This window comes from Cupressus sempervirens, chromosome 5 (genome assembly GCF_028749045.1).
Source record: "Cupressus sempervirens isolate cs-2001-9-10 chromosome 5, ASM2874904v1, whole genome shotgun sequence".
Taxonomy (NCBI): domain Eukaryota; kingdom Viridiplantae; phylum Streptophyta; class Pinopsida; order Cupressales; family Cupressaceae; genus Cupressus; species Cupressus sempervirens.
The window spans coordinates 945610466-945635558 of NC_143122.1; positions in this window are offsets into that span (position 1 = coordinate 945610466).

Sequence of the window (25093 nt, forward strand, 5' to 3'; positions counted from 1 at the left end):
ATCATCTTTGTAGTCTTCAACTAATTTTGGTGGAATCTAGAATCTGTTATTCATTCTCTCCTTGAAATCTTCAAAATAATTGTCCATAATGCTATCAAAATTTTCACCCATTTCTGCTACAAACTCATTAATCTGATAAAGAATAGGAATATCTTTTCTCCATACAATTGTTCCCTTTGATGGAAAGAATTTTTGAACATAGAAAAATAGACAGATTAATAGAGACCCAAATTTACAAGGATTGTTCTTTGAAGTCCTTATACTATCCATATTTTTATTCAATTGTTTCAACAGTAATTCTGACAGATCAAATTCAAGGTTTTTCTTTAAAATTTTAAAAGCCAAATCCATAGCTTCACAAGGTACACTATTTAGTTGACTAGAGCTATAGATTTTGTAGGCAATGACATGAATACCAAATCTTAGTTTGATATCTGATACAGTGTTAGCATTCAAACCTCTATATATCGTCCTACTCGGCTAGGGTTTGCCTCTATAACTCCTCTCAACCTAGGGTTTTGGTGGTTTTTTCCTTGCTAAGCATAGGGAGACCTATGATTTTATTAATCATCTTCTTTGTAATTAATACTGGCTGCTCTAACCATAGTTTCCCATTGTGCACCTAACTCAAAATATACTTAATCCATTTAGTTTGGAAGCTTCTAGGCCTATGTGAGATATGAATCAAACCTTTGGTTTCAAGATGCTTGTATTCAGGTTTCAGAGAGCCATCTACACTCATTTCACCTAGGGCATTGTCCATCTCTAGGTTTCCAATTTCTTGAATAGAACATTTGAAATGAGTACGAATGTCATTGATAAGAAGTACCTTAGGTGGAATTTGCAATTGAGCTCCATTCGGGTTGAGTGATTCTGCAACGGCCAGAACAATTTTGAAGTTGGGCACTTTCCATTTTGTACCCTTTACCAACATTTATGAACCTCTTTTTGCCTTGGTGCTGCTTCTACTCTCAAATGCCATTGCTGCTTGATAACTGTAAGAAAAATTTTGAATAGTTTTTTCTCTTTAAAATTGCTTGAAATTGCTTGGAGTCACTTGGAATTCATTTGAAATTTCTTAGCTCTAAAAATCGCAATGAAGAATGAAGTCAAATTCTGCTCTTTTGACAAAAATTTTCCATAAATGCTTGGTACGAAGGTAGCTGAGATGACATAGTGTTTTCTAGGCTATCATTCATTGCTTAGTAGAAGATTGCAACACGATGATCGAACAAAACTTTTAGTTGCTCCTGGCGTAGCTCAGTAAGGTCTATAACCGACTTTCCTCGGTAGATGCAACTCGGCGAAAGATATGCTTTATTTGATCTTTGTGTATCTGAAATACTGATTTGATCATTTTACTTTCTTGCATTCAGAACTGCTTTGGATATAGCTTGATGATACAGTTCTTGATTTTTTATGAATCTAATTGGAAATGATGGAGTCGCTCACTTCTTGGGTGACATTGCCATCACTTGAACTATTTTTCTCGATAGATTTTGGAATCCATTGTTGCCTCATTTGCTTCTGAATGTTTTCAGCTTTAGCTTTCTTTTCATCTTCAACTCTTCCTATATTCCTGCAGTTTTTAGCTATATGACCGAGTTCAGTGCATGTATAACATCTTATTGTTGTGTCTCTTTTCCTCAAGTGATACCTTGAGCAGTCTTTATCAATGTGTCCATATTCTCCACAATAATGACATCTACACCAAGTATTGTAATCCCATCCAAAGATTGCTTTAACAAGTTGTTCAGCTAGATTGAATGATTTGGATCTGCATTGGAATGCCTTGTGACCATGCTTCTTGCACTTGTGACAATTGCCTTCAAATCTTGGTTTTTCCTTGCATTCATTGGCTTTATGACCATGTTAACTGCAATTGTAGCATTTACCATTGAATTTACCTTTTCTATTGCTCCAACACTTGTTTAATGTGTGACCTATCTTACCACAGTGATTGCAAGTAGGTCTTTGATTCCTTTGGGCACCTTGTTTGGAGGTTTCACCTTCTTCCTTGTAACCAAGTCCAGCTTTTCCTTTTTGTCTATGAAGATTCTGCTCACTTTGTTGATTTAATTGAGTCATGTTTGCTTGAGATTTCATCATTCTCTCATTGATTTTCTTTTTAGTGATCAAGTCATTTTCCAAACTTTCATTGATTTTCTTTTTAGTGATCAAGTCATTTTCCAAACTTTCAGTGATTAGATCATTCCTCATGTTTTTATTTTCAGATCTCAGATTTATAATTTCTTCATTTGCATTAGATAGTTGATTTACAAGATCTTCATGCTGAAGGGATTGACTATTTCTGACCTCTAAGTCTTCATTTTCCTTCTCTCTTTGTTCCAAAACTTCACATAGCCTGATTGATTGAATTTCTTGTTCTCTTTTAAGCTTTCTTACTTCATCCTGTAGGGAACCAATTTTTGCTAGGAGTTCCTTGATATCCTCATTAGCTTCATTTGAACTGCTTGATGGTAAAAGGTCTTCAATTTTTTCTTCAACATACTGATGATCATTCATTTGTCTTGCAAGTTCCTTCCTTCTTTTTAGGGATTGAGAAAGATGCTCCTTTGCTTCTTTTAGTTGAGTCGAGGCCATTTCCAGATCTAGCTTTTCATTTTTAATAGCTTTGTCAAGTCTGAATATCTCCATTGTCCTTAATCTTTGCTCAAGTTGTCAAGCTTTGTCCTGAGAACCAAAATGCTCTAATACCAATTGTTGGAAATATTCAAGATATAATAGGTTACTGAGAAGGGAGGGGTGAATGAGTAACTTCAAAACTTTAAAACATTTTCAGCATTTTAACCATATATACTATTCACCATTCATTCATCTAATCTATTGCATATAAGAGAAATCAAACATTCATAACACATGTACAAAGTGATTTGGTGACCCAGAAACCTTCCAAATAGAAAGTAAAACTGGGGTGGGGATGATACCCACAAAACTTCCTTATTGCAGTATGAAGTTGGCCTGTTAAGGCTTACATTGACCACTTCTGGTGATCTGCCCTGTTAGGAGCACAAAGGACTGCTAGGTCCACCTTGTTAGAGGATTTACAAACATACACTGAAGTATGCACTCTATTAGGATATTTTTACAAAGATTGTTAAGTCTACCCTATTAAGGGATTTACAAAATTGATTCACCTATTAGGGTGAAACAGTGGATCTACTTACAAACTTGATTTTCTGATTAGATCCTTGAAGTATATCACCCCTTGTGATTGATAAATCTTTACTGCTCCTTGTAGACCTTGTTGAATACTCTACTCTTCTGTTGATTCGCATTTACACTTCTCAAAACATTACATGTCTCTCTTGATATTCTTCATATCACATACATCTTCCAAATGATATAATACATTACATAGATATACCATTCCAATAATTATAATTGCAAGGTCGGCTAAAAACACAAGTGAAAAAAATAATACTGAGTCTGCCAAACAGTAATAAATCAGGTTCATTGAACTGACTCGATGACCTTCTGATACTCGGCATCCACTGCATTACTTGGCATCGTGATGCACTCGGTAGAAGTGAAGGCTCGGTCCATACTAATCACCTGACGTAGTTCTGAACTCGATAACCATTGGAGACTCGGTGGATATAGTGTCACTCAATAAAAATTGAACCCTTTGTTTACCTTGCTTTCACTCGGTAAACTCTGAACCCTTCATTTACCTTGCTTTCACTCGATAAACTCTGCGCTTCCATCACTCGGTAGGCACTGTGCTTCCATCACTCGGTAGACACTGTGCTTTCATGACTCGGTAGACACTGTGCTTTCATCACTCAGTAGACACTGTGCTTTCATCACTCAGTAGGTACTGCAAAGCTAGGTGAACACTATAAACTCGGTAGACACTACTGGATTGCACATTCACTTGGTAGCTATACTCAGCTTGGTTAACACTATAATGCTCGGTGTAAACTGCTTAAGTGATGAATGTACAAGGTTACCACTGAATGCTCGATATACATTGTAGACTGAGTGATGAGCTTGGTAGCTATACTGATATAGATAAGTGTTGTCACCAATGGAAATAATAACTTAATTCCAATAGTAGGTACATGTAGGATGGAATTTTTGAGGAGAGATTTTCAAAAAAGTTAGTCAAAATTGGATCTTAGTTAAAAAATGATGCAGTTGGAAAGGAATCAAGCTTATGTGGCCTCCATCATAATTTCATGGTACCCAGTTATCTTTTTTGATGACTTAAGGTGTCCAAGTCAAACTTCTATGCACTAAAGGAATGAAATCAAGAATAATCTATTCAAGGAAGACTGGACATTTATCGAGGAATGAACAAGCACAATGGACATTATTGCACCCCACTCTCTTTCTGTGCAAACATGCATAGTAGAAATCTATTTCCCACTATGGTACTAGTGGATTTATTTTTATATTAATATAGATTCCTTTTATTTTCCCTAACCCTAATTAGGGTTGATGTGGCATGATCTGTGTCATGATCGGCTATTGTGATCATCTGGGCAATTTGTTGTAATCAAGGACCTATATAAATGCCTCACTTCTCATTTGTAAAGGGAGAATTATTTGAGATATGAGCTACTAAGATAATACAGTTTTCATTCAAGCTTAGTGAATACTTGATGTGTCTTGGTGCTTTCATGTTCTCTTAAATTCCCTCATTTAGATTAAGTGTTGTGATTTCAATGGAGAAGATAATGGTGTATTGATGAATTCCTTCGATTCATACTTTTGACATTTTAGTGACTCTAAATCATTGTGCAAAGTTATCATGAACCTCTTTCATGCATATGATTAACTTCTATCATTTATATACATTGTTCTTTATGATGCCGTATGTGATGGTAGGAAAATCTTTGGCATAACCCTTGAAGATTGCACCAGTTTGATTGTTTTAGTATAATTTGGAAAAGAGGAGCTTTGTAAATTAAGGAATATGTCCACTAGAATACTATATATTGTCATCACTTCCCTTAGGAGTATAAATAGGATTCCTAAACCCTATCCCATTTTATTTCCACATCTTTTGTGAAAACCCAAAAAGCACTTCATTGCAAAACCTTTGAATAGCTCCCACATCCACTATGGCATGAAATAGATCTAAGTAAACATACATAAGGCCCCTTGTGATCATCAGCAAATCACATCAACCACCAAGATTATCCATAGTCAAGACCTGACATTGAAGGAACCTTGGAGTGCTCATATGATCTTCTTGTAGTTTTAGCATACACAAGACTCTGTTCAAGAGATGATAAGAAATTTTGGTATTTTGTTCTACTATTTGGTGAGTGATAAAACATGCATCAACACGTTCATAATTTCTACCCTCTAGTGAAATTCTAGAAAGTCCAACATTTTTTCATTGTATTGTAGATATTGTTAAAAATTCACACTTTTCATGCTCACATTTATGTAAAAATTTATGATTTACTAGTTCAAGTATGAGATTCTTCCTAATGGAGTATCTTAACATGACTTTCCCAAGACAAAATTGGTTGTTATTCATCTCTTGCTAAATGTATCTATGATTAACATTGATGAAAAAGTGAAATTATCCTATTATGCCAAAGGGAATAAATTAAATGGTTTGGTTCTAGTGTTTTCTCCTAATAAATGAATGGATATCTTAAATAAATGACTTATTGAAGTTTCATTCTAATAATACATATAATATTTTTAGGATAATTTTGTAGATCATTAAGAAAAATCTTTTTGATCCATATTTGGTATTCTTTCACTATGCATGGCTTCAATTCCTCAAAAATCCCAAAATCCTTGGACTTGCTCTATTATTTTAAAAATGTGAGTTTTATGAATGTCATTTCAATAATATACATGTTATAAACCTTGGAGTAAAATTATTTCCAAAAGAATTTGCATTATCATGATATTAACTTGTTTAGTTGGTAAGTTTGTACACCTAATATTATAAGCATATTTTTTTAAAAAAATACAAAACAAGGCTCACAAATCCTAGAGTGACAAAAATATTTCATGTAGAACAATGTAGGTAACAAATGAAATTGATAAATCACATATCCTTTTTTTCTATTCAACCTTCCATAATAAGTGGTGTAACATTGAGTTAACTTGCATAACCAATATGATAACATCACAATTTTTTTCTTCTATTAAATAAGTTTTTGATGTATTAAAAAGCAACCAAAAGGGGGGCTAGCCCCAAAGTGTAGCAGGCTAGAGAATAGCTGATAGTCACACCCCTACAATTCAACCTATTCCTTTTCTATACATCAAAAACATCTTATCGACCAAGAAAAGATCCCAGTTCTTCTTACTAATTGTATTAGCATAAACAACCATATTACTATAAAGTCTAAACCAAAAAATATAAAGGCGGCATATAATACGAGTGTTGTTATACAACTAGTAGTGATCCAACTTAATCAAAATTGCTTCACAGGGCACAAAGTTCACCATATGCCATATCATAACAAAACTAAAAAAGAAAAAGAGCACAAGGGGCTAGCCACCATCTTTCTCATCTGGGTCCTATTGTCACAAAAACTTACACCCCTACCTAAAGTTTTTACCTAAAGGCAACCTTGTGAAATATGGAAAAATCTCCAAGCTGTGGGACTTGAACTATGAGATTGAGTCTTCGAAGAAGGTCGGCTTCCTTACTATCAGGGTGCATCTAACTACTCTTTGAGAGGAAATGGGAGAAGGAGCGCATGAAAGCAAACTACCTAATCTAATCTAATGGGGGTGATACACCAAAATAGTTTGTTTAGTCATATCCCTACCTAACAATGCACTATTTATCAATATAACCTCAAAATACATGGATTCAACCTTTGCCTTAATTCAATAGTTACATACAAATTAGAAACCAAATGAAATACCACAAGGAAGGAACATTACTCTATAAAATTCAAAAGCAAGAGTAGATATTGTTATGCAAATTGAAGAATGAAAACAACACACCAATAGAGGAAAGAAGATTTTGCACTAATATTGACGAGAGAATGAGGTAAAGTAGAGGATTACATTCACTCGTAGACAAAAGGGAATTACAATAACATAGTATAGAATATTGTTGTTATAAAATCAAAGAAAAAATGACTGACTCTAAGAAGGGTTACAAAATTTTCTTTTATAGTTCAAGCATAACTCAAATAGCTTCTACCCTAAGGCAAAGCACAACAACTGCATTTAAGGTTGCAGAGAACAATCACTACAAATTTGGGAAGGATCTGATCATAGTACACATCCAAATGTAGGAAAATCATATCTATTCATCAAATATAACCCTAAGAAGATAGAAACAGTGGCCATTAATGTTTTAATCAAGTAGATGGATAACCAGGTGGCGATGGAGTGTCCTATTATATTAAAGTGGCATGGAGAATGATGAAAGTGGTTGGAGGTGATCAAAAGATCGATCCACCATTAAATGAGTTGCTTACTCCATGTTATCAGCTGGCCAAATCAGATAAATCAGCAAGTCAACTGGATTTGACCGCGTAATCTTGCTATGTGGCCCAATGTCATTTAAATATTCTACCACCTTGTCTAGCTTTCTAACTTTATGTTGAGCTATTAACTATTTACATGGCATGACTTTGCCACCTTTTCTTTGAGTTTTCTTAATATTCCTTGTTGATTTTTCAACCTAAGCCTACAAGGACACATGTCAATCTGTCGTTATGACTAAAGGTCTATCAATTTTTTATAGTGACATAGTGATAGCACTCGATCTACTTTCAATCTAGGGTAATCTTGAAGATGCATCGATCCTTGTTAGTACCTTGACCAATCAAAACACTACCCTATGTCAACTCATCTAACACCCTCTTGCTTGTGGCCCATGGTTGAAATAAGTCTCACACATCCACATGTCGTATCGTCACTATCTCACTATGGAAATTCATCATACATTTTCCTATAGTGAAATAGCGACAATCATTGATCATCTCCAATCTAACAGTGGATAAGGTACATTAAGAAACTGGCCTATATTAAAAGGTCACAAATAGAACTTCACTAGCTATTACCTCATCTGATAACTCCACTAGCCACAAAGAAGGAAGGCACACCTAGGATGCGTGGCACGTTGTTGTTATGTCACTATGGTTATTCTTCGTGCACTTTTTGCTCATGACATAACGATATCATTGATCTCAAATCTGATCAATGGCTCCAACATGTACTGACCACTGTAGATGACCCAAAAGGAAAAGGCCCCACCTGGACATGTGTCATATTATCACTATGTCACTATGGAAAATGGAAGTACAATCATTCATAATGACCACATGATGGCTATAGATTTTGGAAGATTGGATGGTTGCAAAGATGTAGACCCATTATGATCTTTATAATGCACGACCACTTGAAGACTTAGGATAAAAAAAATAACCCAAGTTTTTAAATATATCTTTATGATATTAGAATATTTGAAAAAAAATGACCATTAGCCATGCTTGATAGGCCAAACCTAATTTTTGGTGGGAAGGAAAATATGGCTAACAATTCTGTCGACTCAGAGAGGATACTAGCCTACTATGTATATGACCCGTGACCTAAAGCATCCATTGGGCTACATAGTTGTAAAAACTAAGATTTGTTCTGTAGAAAAAATGGAAATACAGAAGAACTACAACCTTTGCAACTACAAAAACTTTGAAACTCTACCTCCTTTGCAACTTAAAACTTTCAAAACCTAGTTATCTTTCAGAGAGATACCTATGCTCAACACTTCTTGGAAAACTAAAAATTGACCTGATATATACAAAAAATCCTAACCCTCTCTAGAAGTAGGGCTTGAGGTAAATTCCATTGATTGGAATCGGTAGGACATTACCATTGGGCCTGGATAGCTAGAAAGCATTGGTCTACTTGCAACTGGTGATATCATAAGGTTCACTCTAGATAGCATCAAATTTGGAGTGTTTGTCTAGTTTGGCTCTATCTGTATCACACTTGAGGATAAGATCTCCTTCTCTGAAAATTGTAGCCTTGGCCTTCTTGTCAAAGCTCTTTTTGACCTATTGTTGATGTACCTTAAGAGTCTGCATAGCCTACTACCTCTTTTCTTTCAACTCCATTAATTCTGCCATTCTAACAATCATGGCATCATCTTCAATTAGCTCCAATTGATAGCTAATTCTAGAGAGGGGAAATCTAGTGAAATAGGAAGCCTAGCTTCTCTTCCATAAACTAACATGAAGGGAAAGTTCCCAATGCTTCTCTTAGGTGTAATTATGTCAGCCCAAAGGGCTATCTTCAATTTGGCATTCCAAATCCTCTAGTTATCTTCAATGGTCCTCTTATTAGAGAACTCGTCCAAGTGATTTCCTTGAGGATAGTAATTTGAAGATGTGCTCAAATATATCCTATGATCAACTACCCAAGAGAAAATGTGAGCCCCAACAAAGGACTTAGCACTATCATATATGATTGTTGAAGGAACACCAAACCTAGTAACAATTCCATCATGGAATCCAACCATTGAAGTCTTTGTGGCATCCTTCAAAGCTATTGCTTTTGTCCACTTTTTAAAATAATTATTTGTAGCTAAGATCCACTTCTGACTAGAGCTAGAAGGTGGATTGATTGGACCAATAAAGTCTAGGCCCCATTGAGCAAATGGTTGATCAACCTGAATAGGATGCAAGGGAAGAGATGAAAATCTCTATTTGCCTAAAAAGAAAGTGCACTTCTCACATTTTCTTATATGCTTATAATAGTCATGGAACTGAGTTGGCCAATAATAACTAGCTCTCATGATCTTCATGGTTGTTGTTCTAGCTAAGAAGTTACCACAATTAGGACCATCATGAAATTCCTTGATCATTCTATCAGTCTGATCAGTGTTGATACATCTCAATAGGGATCCATTAAAATATTTTCTAAATAGAATCCCATCCACTAGGAAAAAAGGGGTAGACTGTGATCTGAATTGTCTTCTTTTGGCCCTATTCAACCCTTGTGGATATCCTCCTAACAAGAAGGTTGTCATGCATCCAATTGTTCAAGTTTTCATCCCCTGTTGATTTTGCATTTTTTATACCTAGAGTAGCCTCCTTAGTTGTCTCCTAGGATGAAATCATTTGTTCACACAACCCTTTATCTCTAACTAGCTTGATGATCCTAATATCAACATCATACTCCATGACCTTAGTGATCCATCTAGACCTCTTCTCATTGACATTCTTATTGAAAAGAAAGTTGTTCACACTTGTATGAGGAACCAGGAGTTGGATCTTGTTGTCAGACAAAAGATGCTTGAATTTATTTAGAGCTTTTATGATAGAGAGGACATATTGTCGACATAATTGTACTTATCTTCATAATCCTTTAGCCCTTCACTAAAAAAGGCTATCAATTTTTCTTCATTAGCATCATTTAGCTATGTTGAGACAACTAAGATGCTTGAATCACCCCCAAGGGTATAGAGAATGAAATCCTTATCAAAATTTAGATTGATAAGGCTAGGAGTTGATGCTATTGCTACCTTAATCTCTTAAAAACTAGCTCTCCCCTGCTTTGTCCAGGTGAAGACCATATTCTTTTTTAGCATAGTTGTAAGGGGCTTAACCATGGTAGCAAGATTAGGAATAAATCTTCTTATAAAATTGATTCTACCAAGGAAGCTTTATAGCCCTTTCTTATAGTAAGAAGTGGGAGAGAAAGAATTGCCTTTGTTCTCTCTGGGTCAATAGTCAAACCCTCTTTAGACACAATATGTCCAAGAAATTTCCCTTGATTAGTGGCAAACACACGCTTGGATTTAGAGATACACCATATTCTATACATTTGATGAATACTTGCCTCAGATGACCAAAGTGATCTACCACATCCTTGGAATAGACTGTTATATCATCAAGGTAAACCAAATAAAATCTCTCATTAATATTCTTGAAGGCCATGATCTCCATTTCCTTTTGAAAAATAGCACCTACATTGGTTAGTCCAAAAGGCATCTTACAATAGGCATAGGTGCCCCATTTAGTAGTGAAAGAAGTCTTATATTTGTTAGACTCTTGAACCAATACTTGGTTATAACCAGAAAACCCATCTAAGAAAGAAAATCTCTTTGAACCACTAACCATGGATAGAATTTGTTCCATGGAAGGGACAAGATGGTGATCTTTAAGAGAAGCCCTATTAAGGTCCCTAAAATCTACACATAGTATAATCTCTCCACTCTTCTTCCTAACAAGAACAAGATTAGCCACCCAAGAGGAATGCTTAGTAGGAAAAATTATATTGGCCTCTATTAACTTGGATAACTCCTTTTTTATTAATAACTAAATTCTAGGATTAACTAGCCTCTATTTGTATCTAATAGGTTTGGCATTATTACTCAAATCTATGTTATTCTAAAACAAACTTGGTTCAAAACCCTTTAAATCATCATATGTCCAAGAAAATATTTTATTAAACTCCTGACATAGATGAAAAACAATTTCTTGTTCAATTTCATAACAAACCTTTCCTACATTGAGAGTTCTCCCATCAACAATAGTAATTGGTATGTAATCACCTTTATTTGTAGCCAAGTTTGACCCTTTGGTTCTTGCTTGATCATCAGGGTTGAAGATGCTCTCAAAGTGATTAGGCCTTTGGGTAACTTATTTGAACTAAGGTTTATGATTTGATCACCATACTAGCCTTGTAGCCTAGATTGATTCCTCTTAAAGGATTCTACTTCATTTTGTAAGAAATTGACAATTTGCAAATTAGAAGCAAAGACTTGCTAATTTGTATGGTTGTTCAGGCTTGCAAGTCTTATAACCAATCTGATATGATGCTCCTTTTCATCTTCAACATGCTTTGGTACCTCATAGTGAGTACCAACGGTGACAAGCCTATCAGCATGTTTGCTCCTATTCCTAGGAACACTCTAGATATTGAATGCTTGAAAACCTTCAAGCAAATCCCACACTCTATGTTTGTATGATTTGAGGAGGTTTTTCTAGATAATATTTAGGCTTCTCACTTGATTAACAACCAACCCACTATGCTCAAATACCCTTATAGCCTTGATTCCTCTCCTTTGTGTAAGTTGGAGACCTTGGATTAGATTTTCATACTCTACTACATTATTGGTGCAGTTGAATTAGTGTTTATAAGAGAAATAATACTTCTCCAATTCAGGGGAAATGAGCATGACACCAACCCTTAAGCCATTTTTATTCCTTGAGCCATCAAGAAACATTCTCTATAATCCATCAATATTCTCTTCCTTCTTTATGAGGTTAGGAATAGGAGCATCCCTCTCTGATATGCAATATGTGCCAAGGCTTGTCTCTAGGGATTCTTGTACTGGATCAAACTAATAAGTAGTGGCCCACTCATCCAAGAGATAATCAAGCACCTCTATTAAAGAAGTAGTAGACTGATTTTCTATGTCCTTATCATCTATATCAAGGATAGTGCAATTCATATTTATGGGACAAGGGGTGTAGGTCTCTATATGATTGAGGACTAGAGGCTCTGCTCTTATAGAAGATTTAGTCCCATAACTCATTCTAAAAAATATATAAGACCAATCAGATGAAATATAGCTACCTATTTGTGTAGTAAAATTCCTAGAAAGACATATGGCAACAATAAAACTAGGGCAAGCATGCAATGCCATCTCTACATTTTTTAAGACTCCTAGAGTCTTCATAGAACTACCATACAACTAAAGCACATCCCTAACCATTGGCTCATATTTGATGCCAAGGAGGTTAGCTATACTTCTAGGCATTACAGAACTACTAGCACCTAAATCAATCATGCAATTATGGACTAGTTTATCTCCTATGATCAAGGAAAAGGGAGGAGGCCTAATTTTCTTACTTGTTTATACCCCTTTTATTGGTTGTGCCAAGCTTGTTGTATTCTCCTTTCTCAGTGGTTGATTTTTCACCTCTATACTCTCTAATTCTTCTTGCAGTATCTTCTTCTATGATGGTATAGTAGCAACAACATTCCATATAGAGATATTAACATTAGTCTTTTTCATTTGATCCACCATATTGAAGGGAGTATTAGCTACTTTAACTGAAGCCTTGGGAGCTGCATGGATAGGTGGTTGAAATTGAGAAGCCTGAGGTTCAGTAGACTTTTTGTTTCTCATATCTTGCCTTTGTTGAGGAGCAACATTAGATTTTGCATTCATCACTAGCACATGAGGAGCAGCATCTAAAGTTGAAGCTTGATTAGGTGAGGGAGATGCAGCATCTTGAACAACCCTCCTTTTACTTTTGGTGTTATGGGCTATAGCATCATGATTAGTATGGTAGTGATCATTTAGATGATGATTCATGAAAGAACAATCACCTTGCCATTGTAGATGAGAAGCATTAGTAGGTTGACTAACATTATATTGTTATATTGCTGCTTGCCCTTGTGTAGAGAAATGCTAAGAATGATTTTTCCTTCTAACACATACAATATCCATAAAAATAGTTACAATAAGGGTAGAAGTCTTTATCTTGAGCAATATTATTTTGACGGACTAAATCCCTACTTGGGTTTATATTTCTAGCAGGGGTATTACCAATAGGTCTATTCTAATTAAATGTAGCATATCCCTAACTTTGATTTGGAGGCCTATTATGCATGGGGCCTTTGATACTGAAGTTGGGGAGGCTTGTTTCCTTTCTAGGGTCACGACCTTGTTACTCATCTTTTGTATCACTAAGAAACTATCCTCTAGCTTCTTCTCCTAACTCTGAAACTTCTTGTCTATATCTTGCATCATGGACTGCATCATATCTTTAATTTCATTCATTCCATTTGAAGATGTGGAGCTTAAAGGGACAATAGCAAGTGGTTGATTTGTGGATGTGGTAGGGATAAGGGCTACAATAAGCTAATGATTGGGCATGCCAGGAAAGAAAGTCATTGGAGGCCTTGGAGCTAACTCCACACCTTGTATCAAGATATTTTCTACCTCTATAGAAATTTCATAAGTATTAGGTAAGTTGTCTCCTCCCATAGATTGCAGAGTGGTAGCAATATCACTATTAAAGGCTCTGAGGTAATACAAGAATGAATTACTAGGGGAAAGCTTTACTACAGTAGGTATTCTATCCCATGTCTTCTGAAATCTATAATTAAAATCTGGCATATATTCATGGGGTGCTCTCTTGATAGTTGTTAGTTGTTCTGAAAGTGATAGGTGATCAATTTTGTCCGCAAAATTCTTACAAAGCCTTGCTCCTAACCCATCCCAATCAATAATAGAATTATGAGGCAAACCTCTATACTATTGTAAGGCTTTTCCTTTTAGTAATGAAGCTATCAACCTAATAGCAACATCATCCTCTATAATACCATGTTTATTGCAAACATTTGAAATCTGTTGAATATGCTCTATAGGAGAGATGGAAGTTTCACCAGTGAAATTAGGTATACTCTTGAGAGCTAACACTGGAATATCATGTCTTTGAGCAAAAAGGAGAGGGCTTCCACCATTAAAGGTGGCAAATGCATGTTCTCTAGGTTGTGTCATATGGAATAATTCTTTGTTTTAATAAAAAGATGGCAACCTAGGATGTGATCTATCAATAGGAGTGGAGAGAGACCTTGCAGGTGTATGTGTTATTGTTGCACTCCTAACTGGTGATAGGGATAATTTATTCCTCTTTCTCCAAGGATTTGAAAATGAAAGCTCGATGTATTGAAAATTACCTCTAGAAGATGATCTTGTATGAGCTTTGGGCATGAATCACAGCAACTTGGTCTAGAAACTAGAATATAGAGTTGGACTTGCCAAGTACCTAAAAATGAGCCTCTTGTAGGCTTGAAAATACTAAGAGCGACACTATCTTCTCAACATGTATTTGAAATTCTCTTCACTTGACACCAGCAAACTTGGAATGTTTTGATATGTTAGTCCCATTGGACATGCCAAACAATGTTGTCACAAAAGCCTGCACCCTTTCCTAAAGTTTTTACCTAAAGGCAACCTTGTGAAACATGGAAACAATCTCCAACCTGTAGGACTTGAACTATGAGATTGAGTCTTTAGAGAAGGTTGGATTCCTTACCATTAGGGTCCACCTAACTACTCTTTGAGAGGAAGTAGGACAAGGAATGCATGAAAGCAAACTACCTAATGTAATCTAAAGGGGGTGATACACGAAAATAGTTTGTTCAATCATATCCCTACCTAACAATAAACTATTTATTAATATAACCTCAAAATACACTAATTCAACCTTTGTCTTAATTCAACAATTACGTATAGATTAGAAACCAAATGAAATGCCACAAGGAAGGAACTTCGCTCTATAACAATCAAAGGCAAGAATAGATACTACTATGTAGATTGAAGAATGAAAACAAAACACCAACAGAGGCAAGAAGATTTTTCACTAATATTGATGGGAGAATGAGGTAAAGAAAAGGATTACATTCACTCATAGATAAAATGGAATTATATTTTAATAGAGTATAGAATATTTTTGTTATAGAATTAGAGAAAAAATGTTCGACCCTAAGAAGGGTTACAAAATCTACTTTTATAGTTCAAGCATAACTCAAATAGCTTATACCCTAAGGCAAAGCACAACAACTACGTTTAAGGTTGCAGAGAACAATCACAGCAAATCTGGGAAGGATTTGATCATAGTACACATCTAGATGTAGGAGAATCATATATATTCATCAAACAGAACCCTAAGAAGACAGAAATAGTGGCCATTAATGTTTTAATCAAGTAGATGGATAACCAGGTGGTGATGAAGTGTCTTGTTACATTAAAGTGGCATGGAGAATTATGAAAGTGGTTGTAGGTGATCAAAAGAATGATCCACCATTAAAAGAGTTGCTTACTCTATGTTATCAATGTGCCAAATCAAATAAATTAGCAAGTTGATCTTGCCACGTGGTCCAATGTGGTTTAAATATTCTACCACCCTGTTTGGCTTTCTAACTTTATGTCGAGCTATTGACTATTTATGCGGCATGACTTTACCACATTTCCGTTGAGTTTGCTTAATATTCCCTGCTAACTTTTAAACTTGGGCCCATGAGGACACATGTCAATCTATCGTTATTTCACTATGACTAAAGGTCTATCCATTTTTTATACTTACATAATGATGACACTCGATCTACTTTCAATCTAATGGTCCTGAAGATGCATTGATCCTTGTTAGTACCATGACTAATCAAAAAATTGCCCTATGTTAACTCATCTAACACCCTCTCACTTGCGGCCCATAGCTAAAACAAGTCCCACATGTCCATGTGTTGGATCATCATTATCTCACAATGGAAATTCATCATACAATTTCCTATAGCAATATAGTAACAATCATTGATTGTCTCCAATCTAATAGTGGATAAGGTGGGTCAGGAAATTGGCCCACATCAAAAGGTCATGAATAAAACTTTTCCATCTATTACCTTATCTGACAACTCCATCGGCCCCAAGGAAGGAAGGTCCACCTGGGACGTATGGCACACTGTCATTATGTTGCTATGGTTATTCTTTGCCCACTTTCTGCTAGCAACATAACAATATCCATTGATCTCGGATCTGATCAACAGCTCCAACATGTACTGACCACTATGCATGACCTAAAAGGAAAAGGTCACACCTAGAAACATGTCATATTGTTGCTATGTCACTATGGAAAATAGAAGTACAATCTTTCATAGAGACTATGTGACAGTCATAGATTCTAGAAGATTAGATGGTTGTGAAGATGCAGGCCAATCGGCATCTTTAAAATGCACAACCACTTAAAGACATAGGATAAAAAAACATAACCCAAGGTTTTAAATATATCTTTATGACATTGAATATTTAAAAAAATGATTGTTGGCCATGCTTAACAAGAAAAACCTATTTTTTTGTGGGAGGGAAAATATGGCTAACAAGTCCTCCTAAGTCAGTTTGTCCTCCTCATCCTTGACATGCTTGTCCAATAGGGTCTTAAGCCAGTCATCTGTGAGAAAGCTATAGAGGGAGCAAGTGGTTTGACTTTCTTTTCCCACTTCCTTCTCCTCCTTGTTCACCTATAGGAAATACAAAGTTGTTTCCATGACCTTTGTAGTAAACTCAGCAAGGGTTTAGAATTTTTGGTACAAGGCCTCCTAATTATCGATTAGATCATGCATAGACTTCAACAGCCTATCCAGCCTAGTTTTTCTCTTATCCTCTACACAATGGTGACTCCCCATCTTCTCCCCACCCTTAGCAGCCTCCTTCATTGGGGAGGTGATATCCTCATGCAAGCTCTTCTCTAGAGACAGGTTACCTTCCATGGTATCAGAAATATGGGATGGGTTGGGGATATCTTTGCTCCAAGAGCTAGGGTGAATCACTTTTATCTTCCTCCTTCTAACAGGTTTCATTTCATTTTTTGTGGATACCAAGCTCACCTCTTTTTTATTTGGGGGTTCTAAATATCCCCATTTTTAGCAGCAACCTTATTGCTTTGCCTAATAAGAGTATATGAGCCAATAAGGTTAATATGCTTTCTGATAGCATGGGAGTTTTTTGTAGCTCTTTTCGAAGCTGACCTAGGGCTCAGCTTAGTGGACACTTGGGGAGTCACAATGGCAAGGGAATTAACCACAAGAGGAGGGTTGAGGGCAAGTTGGAATTTGTAGAGCTTGAACATGAAGGCCTAGTGTAGGATATACAAGGGTTTCCCTTCTTCCCTTTCTTTTCAGACTTTCAAAACACTATCCTCCATCAAATGCAAAATAAGGTGTAGAAAATAGATTAATTCCAAGTTTCTAAAGTGGTTTAAAATGGGAAAGTTGTAATAATACAACACCTAGAACTAGTCCTCAAGCTTAATGTAGTGTATGATGGTATAGTACACAATGTCCCATGGCTTAGGTAGGTCCTCACAAGAGAAGCCACTACACATGCACATAGGTTCCTGCTTGGGGTGGAAAGTTTTCCGCAGACTCATCTCATCCAAAACTCTGGGTTGTTTATGTCAACTCCTACCTTCAAGTGATAAGCCACCCACCTTAGTAATGAGCTCCTCTGTCATTCAAAGGCCACCCCATTAATGGTCACCTTTTTGTTAGTCTAGGAATTCATAAATTATAGGGACACCTGCTTATCAAACCCTTCAATGCACTCCATGAATAGTAAAATCCCTCCTTCTCGCAAGTAGACCCAAGTTGCCTCACTATCTCTAATGCAAGGTTCAATAACATTGGCTCAATATAGTTCAAACTGCCACCTATGTCACCTTCACTGAGCTCAATCACCAAACCCTTAGTTTGCATTGATATTCCCTTGTTACAAGACAAAGTTTGAGAGTGAAAGCCATTTAAGATTATGTCACTTAAAATGCTCATATTAAAATCATCAATTCCCATATTATGATCACAAGGCATTACTTTTTCCCATATTTTTTTTGTCTTTGCATGTATGAATGACACCTTTCCCATTGTGGTAAAGCAATGCCAATTGTTCCCCCTTCCCATAGAATGATACATAATGGAATTGCCGTTATTAATTTTCAAAAATTCTTGTCCTTGGAAGCTTTAATCCTTTGACACGATCCTCATGAATCATCCTCTCACCATCATCATAATTGTTTATGGTGAGAATACCCTGAAGGGAAATAATCTCAAAATATCTTCTATCATTAATATTTATGACACTCAACCCAAAGAGTGTCCTGCCCTACTGGGTCAATGACAATTTTCCACCTGTTGTGCCTCTTCATATCACACCACAATAAATTCATTTTCTATCCACCAAACATTGGGTGGATAGTGGGGTCTAGCTCACATCATCCCACTCTTGTATTCCCTCAAAGCTATGATCTAGTTTAGCCAGGTCATCAGCCACACCATTACCTTCCTGGTAAATATGGTTCACATGGACCTCATGAAGCCCATTTATCAAGGTACAAGTTTCCTAAATAGTTAACTTAATCTTCCAACTGCAACTTCCATCACCCTTAACAACCTTGATAATTAACAAGGAATTGCCCTCAATGGATAACCTATTAATTCTTCATATAGCTATTATCCTCATACCCAACTAAAGGGCCACAACTTTCACTTTATTGTTTGATCCCCCTCCACAATTTCATGCACAGGCCACCAACAAATTTCCTACACTATCCTGGATAGCCCCACCAGCTGCATTCTTACCAGCAATGGCTGAGCCATCAAAGTTCAGTTTCATCCATGAAACTAGGGGGGCGGTGCCACACAATTTTTCATATGGCCTTGACTTTAGATCTATCAAATCTCACCACCTTCATGTTGAGGTCTCATAAAGTAGCCCATTGATTATCTTGGTTGCTCAGGGGGTTTGAGGGAGTTTTCCAAAACCCAGAAATCAGTATATTCCTTTAGGAGCTCCATCAATTGAATAACCATCATCGAGGAGGGAGTGACTTTTTCCTAAAAGATGCAGTTGTTCTTTTCCTTCTAAATTTTCCAACAAATGAATGGGGGTGATTTCCCAAAGGGTTTTAAGGAACAAATGGTTGGAAGGGCCTTTCTAGTCAACAAACTGATGGACGTCCCTATTAAAGCACCATGAAATCCCCCATTTAGAGAGAATTTCCCTCAAAATATCCTGAGCATAGGGAAAATGTATGAGAAGGTGTTGGATGGCATCTGCAACATTATAGCATAAGACATAACAATTAGCCAATTAGAAGCCCTTCTTTTGAAGATTATCAATGGTGAGGATGGCCCCATGCAAAGTCATCCAAGGAAAGAAATTGATCTTAGGTAGGATCCATAGATTCCAAACATGCTTCCAATCCCTTGGTGCTTCACCTCCTACAATGTAGCAATCATAAGCAGATTTCATCATGAACTTACCTGAGGGGGTTAGGTTCCAAACTAAAGAGTCTTCCGTAGGGGTGCTAGGAATATGATACTTATCAATCATTTCCTGCAGCTCCACAAGTAATAAATAAATTATCTTGATAAGAGATATCATATTTTCACAATTCATTGCAATTAACATAATTTTTTTTTTTTTTTAAATTTGGTTGTGTACTTATTTGTATCATTGACATTTCATATCACACTCGATGATTTATCATCAGTATTCATCACTTAGCTTTAGTTAATTTCTTTTTTCAAACTTTTAACCCACTTTTATTTTCCATATCACTTATAACAAAAATGACTTTTAACAATGACATTAATGTTAAAATAGAATGGGAAAGTAATCAATAATCCTTATCAAAATCAACTAAAGTGTATTTTGTTGTACATGCAAGTATTTCAATTTTATAATTAATTCAAATGTTTGGTAAATATTATTAGATTTATAATAAGACATGAATATTTTTCTAAATATTTTGTAATGACAATTACTCCTTATTCATTATATGTTTATGAATAAAACTATTTATAAGTAGAATATATAGAGAGAGAGAGAGGGTTTAATTTTAATAGATATATTTTAATCCATTTTTAAATTAAAGTCTCAAGAACCCTCAAGTATTTCAATTTTATAATTAATTCAAATGTTTGGTAAATATTATTAGATTTATAATAAGACACGAATATTTTTCTAAATATTTTGTAATGACAATTACTCCTTATTCATTATATGTTTATGAATAAAACTATTTATAAGTAGAATATATATATAGAGAGAGAGAGGGTTTAATTTTAATACATATATTTTAATCCATTTTTAAATTAAAGTCTCAAGAACCCTCAACTTACCTATAATGATTATATGTGTGTGTGTGTGTGTGTGTGTGTGTGTGTGTGTGTGTGTGTGTGTGTGTGTGTGTGTGTGTGTGTGTGTGTGTGTGTGTGTGTGTGTGTGTGTGTGTGTGTGTGCTGGTAACAGTGGCAACCCAGCATTTAAGAAGACCAAATATTTATTAATGTACAAGTTAATTTATGTTTTTGTTATTAATTAATAAAATAAATTTCACCATAAAGTGTGGTGGAGAAGTTTCAATGGGCCAAGAAGAAAACTTATGAATTGGGATTCAATTTGGTTTAATGTGGTGGTATGTGAGGGTTAGGGTTTAATATTATTTAGAATTAATTTTCATTTTCTATTGGAGACAATGTTCCATTAGGTTAATGATATAGGTTCAATTTAGTTTGGTGTTATTATTGAATTTAATTTGATTTACTTAGAGTTTATGTTTAATATAGTTTTGTTTGATTAGGATTCATTTTAGTGCTTCAAACTAAATTTATTTTATTTTATAATGACAAGTACTCTCTATTAATTATAATTTTATGAAGAAAATTACATGTGTGTGTGTGTGTGTGTGTGTGTGTGTCAATTAAATTTTAAATAAATTAGATTATTAGAATTAAGCATATTATCTTACTTTGCTCAAATTATATACTTATATAAGAAAATAAATATTTTCTTAGAAAATCTTAAAGGTGTGACTTTTTAACACTCCATGTTAGTTATTTCTCATCAACTCTATAGCTTGTACACTTATCCTAGAGTTCTGTGATGGCTACCTTTATCTTAATCTTGTTGCTGAACATAGTGACTCTAAAACATGAACATGCAAGATCAATTGTATTGCATAAGAATGTGCATATAATCAACCTTATTATTATTATTTTTGTTTATTGCTAACATTTCACTTTGATGAATTTTTAATAATGCAACTTGAGACTACTTTAGTAACATATTCAATGCAGTGTTCAACCTTTACGTCTCTTTCACAGGAGAGGAAAACAACGGTTTAAAGATTAGACACTAAGCTTCATTCCAACACTAAAAGTATTAAATAGTCAAAATTGACTTATTTTTTCCAAGCTTAATTTTCTCTTGTGTGTGATGCTTAAGGGTGGCTGAGGAAAACACATCCAATAATTAAAAATAATAGAGAACATAAAAATTTCCATCTTTCCACATCTCCCTTTTTGGGACCATGTGAATGATATAGAGTCAATGACATACAATGAGAGATAGCCATGATTCCAACCAAGTTATGATAGGGATTTATGAATTAGAAATATTTTACTTTAAAATTTGTGAAGTAAAAAGGTTAGTAGGAAATAAAATGGGTATATAGCTTTACAAAGAGTGTTTATGTCTCATAGGTTATTATATTATCCCATCATGTAATTATCATACATTGTAATAGTATACTTCAAACTGACTGATTTACCATGTAATTGGTTACAATGTAATAGGTCATATATATATATATATAAAGAGAGAGAGAGAGAGAGAGAGAGTTTGTGCACTTGAAGTATAAAGCACTGCATTACAAAAGGAATGTAGATAGTGTTAGATTTGTTACATTATTTAGGTTAGTTTCTAAGTTTAGTTTAAATAAATAAATTAGTTAGATATATAGTTGCTTGGAAGTTATTCTCGTAAGTAGTTTTTGTAAGGGAAAATGAGGTTATATAAAGTTTTTCACATATCAATGTGAATTATTCAATATCAATTATGTATGTATCCAAAAAATCCAAAGCAATAAAATCAGCATATAATATTTTAACTCTTTCATTTGGTATTAGAGCAGGTTGACCAATGGGGAGAAGAGTGCTTTTAATGGATTTTGGATAACTAGGTGCTATTTTTTGTGAATAAAATAAGAAGTTGGAGGCAATGGAAGTTGGAGGTTTTTATCATCTCAAGCTAGCTTCTCGCTCAGAGATGGTTATTGCATGGGAAGCAACTATTTGTGTCCCTATAAAATCGAGGCTTGGCAGATTCATCCCTGAAGAGAAGAGAGGACTTGATATATTTTTGTCCTAAAGAAAAGAGGGGGCTTGGCTACGTGATTGTCCTTCTATGGAGTGGGGGGGTAGGATTTGAAGAACTGTGTTAGAGACACTCAGAGGAGATGTCAATTTTCAGAGGAAAGGCATCCATTTGTAGACATATTAGTGGTGATTGTTTCTATGGCACTTGAGGATGCATTAGACACACTCAAAGGAGATGTGTGCTTTCGAAGGAAAGGTGTCTCATGTGCAGTACCAGAGGAGGCATCAGGCACACTTCATGGAGATGTGAAATTTTGGAGGAACTATGTCTCATTGTGTAAGGGAGGTGGAAACAATCTTATTATGAGGAAAACTTCAAGATTTGTAGTTTGAAGTTGTGATAGGATTTGCAATCTGAAGTTGCAGAGAGAATCTACTTTCAAAGATTGGTGAAGGAGCTTCATCAAAGTTTCTAGGGGAATAATTTTGGTGAATGCTTTCACTTTTATTGGTTAATGTAATAAGGGAGGAATGTTGGACTTATTACATTAAATTAGGTTAGTTCTAATAAGGGGGAATGTTAGATCTATTGGATTAAAGTAATAAGCGGGGAATGTTAGATTTATTACATTAATTAGCTTAGTTTCTAAGTTTAGTTTAAATAAATAAATTAGTTAGATATATAATTGCTTGGAAGTTATTCCTGTAAGTAGTTTTTGTAAGCGAAAATGAGGTTATATAAAGTTTTTCACATATCAATGTAAATTCTTCAGCATCAATTTTGTATCTATCTGAATCTATCCAAAAAATTTGAATCAATAAAATCAACATTTTATATTTTAGCTCTATCAGATAGAGCATGTTTTAATGGAGTTTATTTAATTACCCTTTGTCTGCAATTCAACTTTTCAAAACAATGGGTCACCTCCAAATGCATATACAGTCGAGTATCCATTTCATAATTCAGTGTCTATACTATTATTGAATAATTGAGATATTTTTCAATCAGAAATGATAATACAATGACTAACTTCTAAGACCCTATTTTTTCTCTTTTTATTTTTCTTAAAATTGGATGTCTTTCTTTTTCTATAATTGAATGAGTTGTGTCCTTTTTCCCCAAAAAAATAACTAATAGTGTGATGCTACATTAGCTACACAAGTATGGGGTCTCTAATGCACTATGATTGGTCTTACTTGTTTTTTGGGTTGTTTTGGACACCTTGTCAAAAAGCATACTAATGTGGCATCATATTTTATGATGTGGCTTTGAAGCCTTAGTTATAAGGAGGGACCTACCAAGTAAGCTACTCGCAAAAAATGGGAATGATTTGAGATTTCCACATAAGATAATGACTCCATAAGATATAATAATTAGAAACTTGACAATGATTACATAAGTTGAATGATAAGTTATAAAGAATAGATAATGACTACATAAGATATAATAATTACAAACTTGACAATAATTACATAAGTTGAATGATATCTTTACATAAATCGAGCTTACAATATGATTGCAATTTTATAATTTGTTCTTTAATATGTTGTAGCGTATGCTTGACCTCTACCTTTTTCTTGCACAATATTATAATATTAGCAAGAAAGGCTATATATAAAAAATTTCAAAGTCAAGCCTTGAGGACAAGTTACATGATGATAGTTGTTAGAAAACACAAGAGTACATTTATTTTTGCATAAATTTATTTTAAAAATGTTGCAAGGTCAAATGAAAAAATACCTTTATTTCCATGTCAAACCAAGAATAACTTCTTTGAAATTAAAACCATGATTTGGATCACAAAAAATAAATTAAACACGATGTAAACTATTCCCTTTTAGGATATAGTTGCCATGCATGTAAATTTTACGACAGTAAATTTTCCAAAATTTCCAAGACATGAAATAAATTTACTTGATCAAATTTTAAACATAACACATGATATATGTATATGTATATGTATATGTATATGTATATGTATATGTATATGTATATATGTATATGTATATGTATATGTATATGTATATGTATATGTATATGTATATGTATGTGTATATATATGTACATGTACATACATATACATATACATATATATTCACACAACACACATATGTCTAAAATAAGTCCATGTAAAATATTTATCTTAACATGTACGCATCAAAGATGTCAATGTCCACAATATACATATATAGAAATGTATTATCGATCAATAGGTCAAATATATATTTAAAAAATATATCAAAGAACAATTCCCATGACATATCCAAGAAGTATGTACACATAAAAATGTATCAAGCTATCTAGAAAAACTATATACAATCTTAGGTGTACATAAAAATGTATCTATAGACCAAAATGCCAAACTGTATCTCAGAGATCCCTTCGCAACTAGTGCCTAATCTAATCAACCACCTATTGTAGTGATCAATGTACAATATACACAAGTTCCACACACTATCT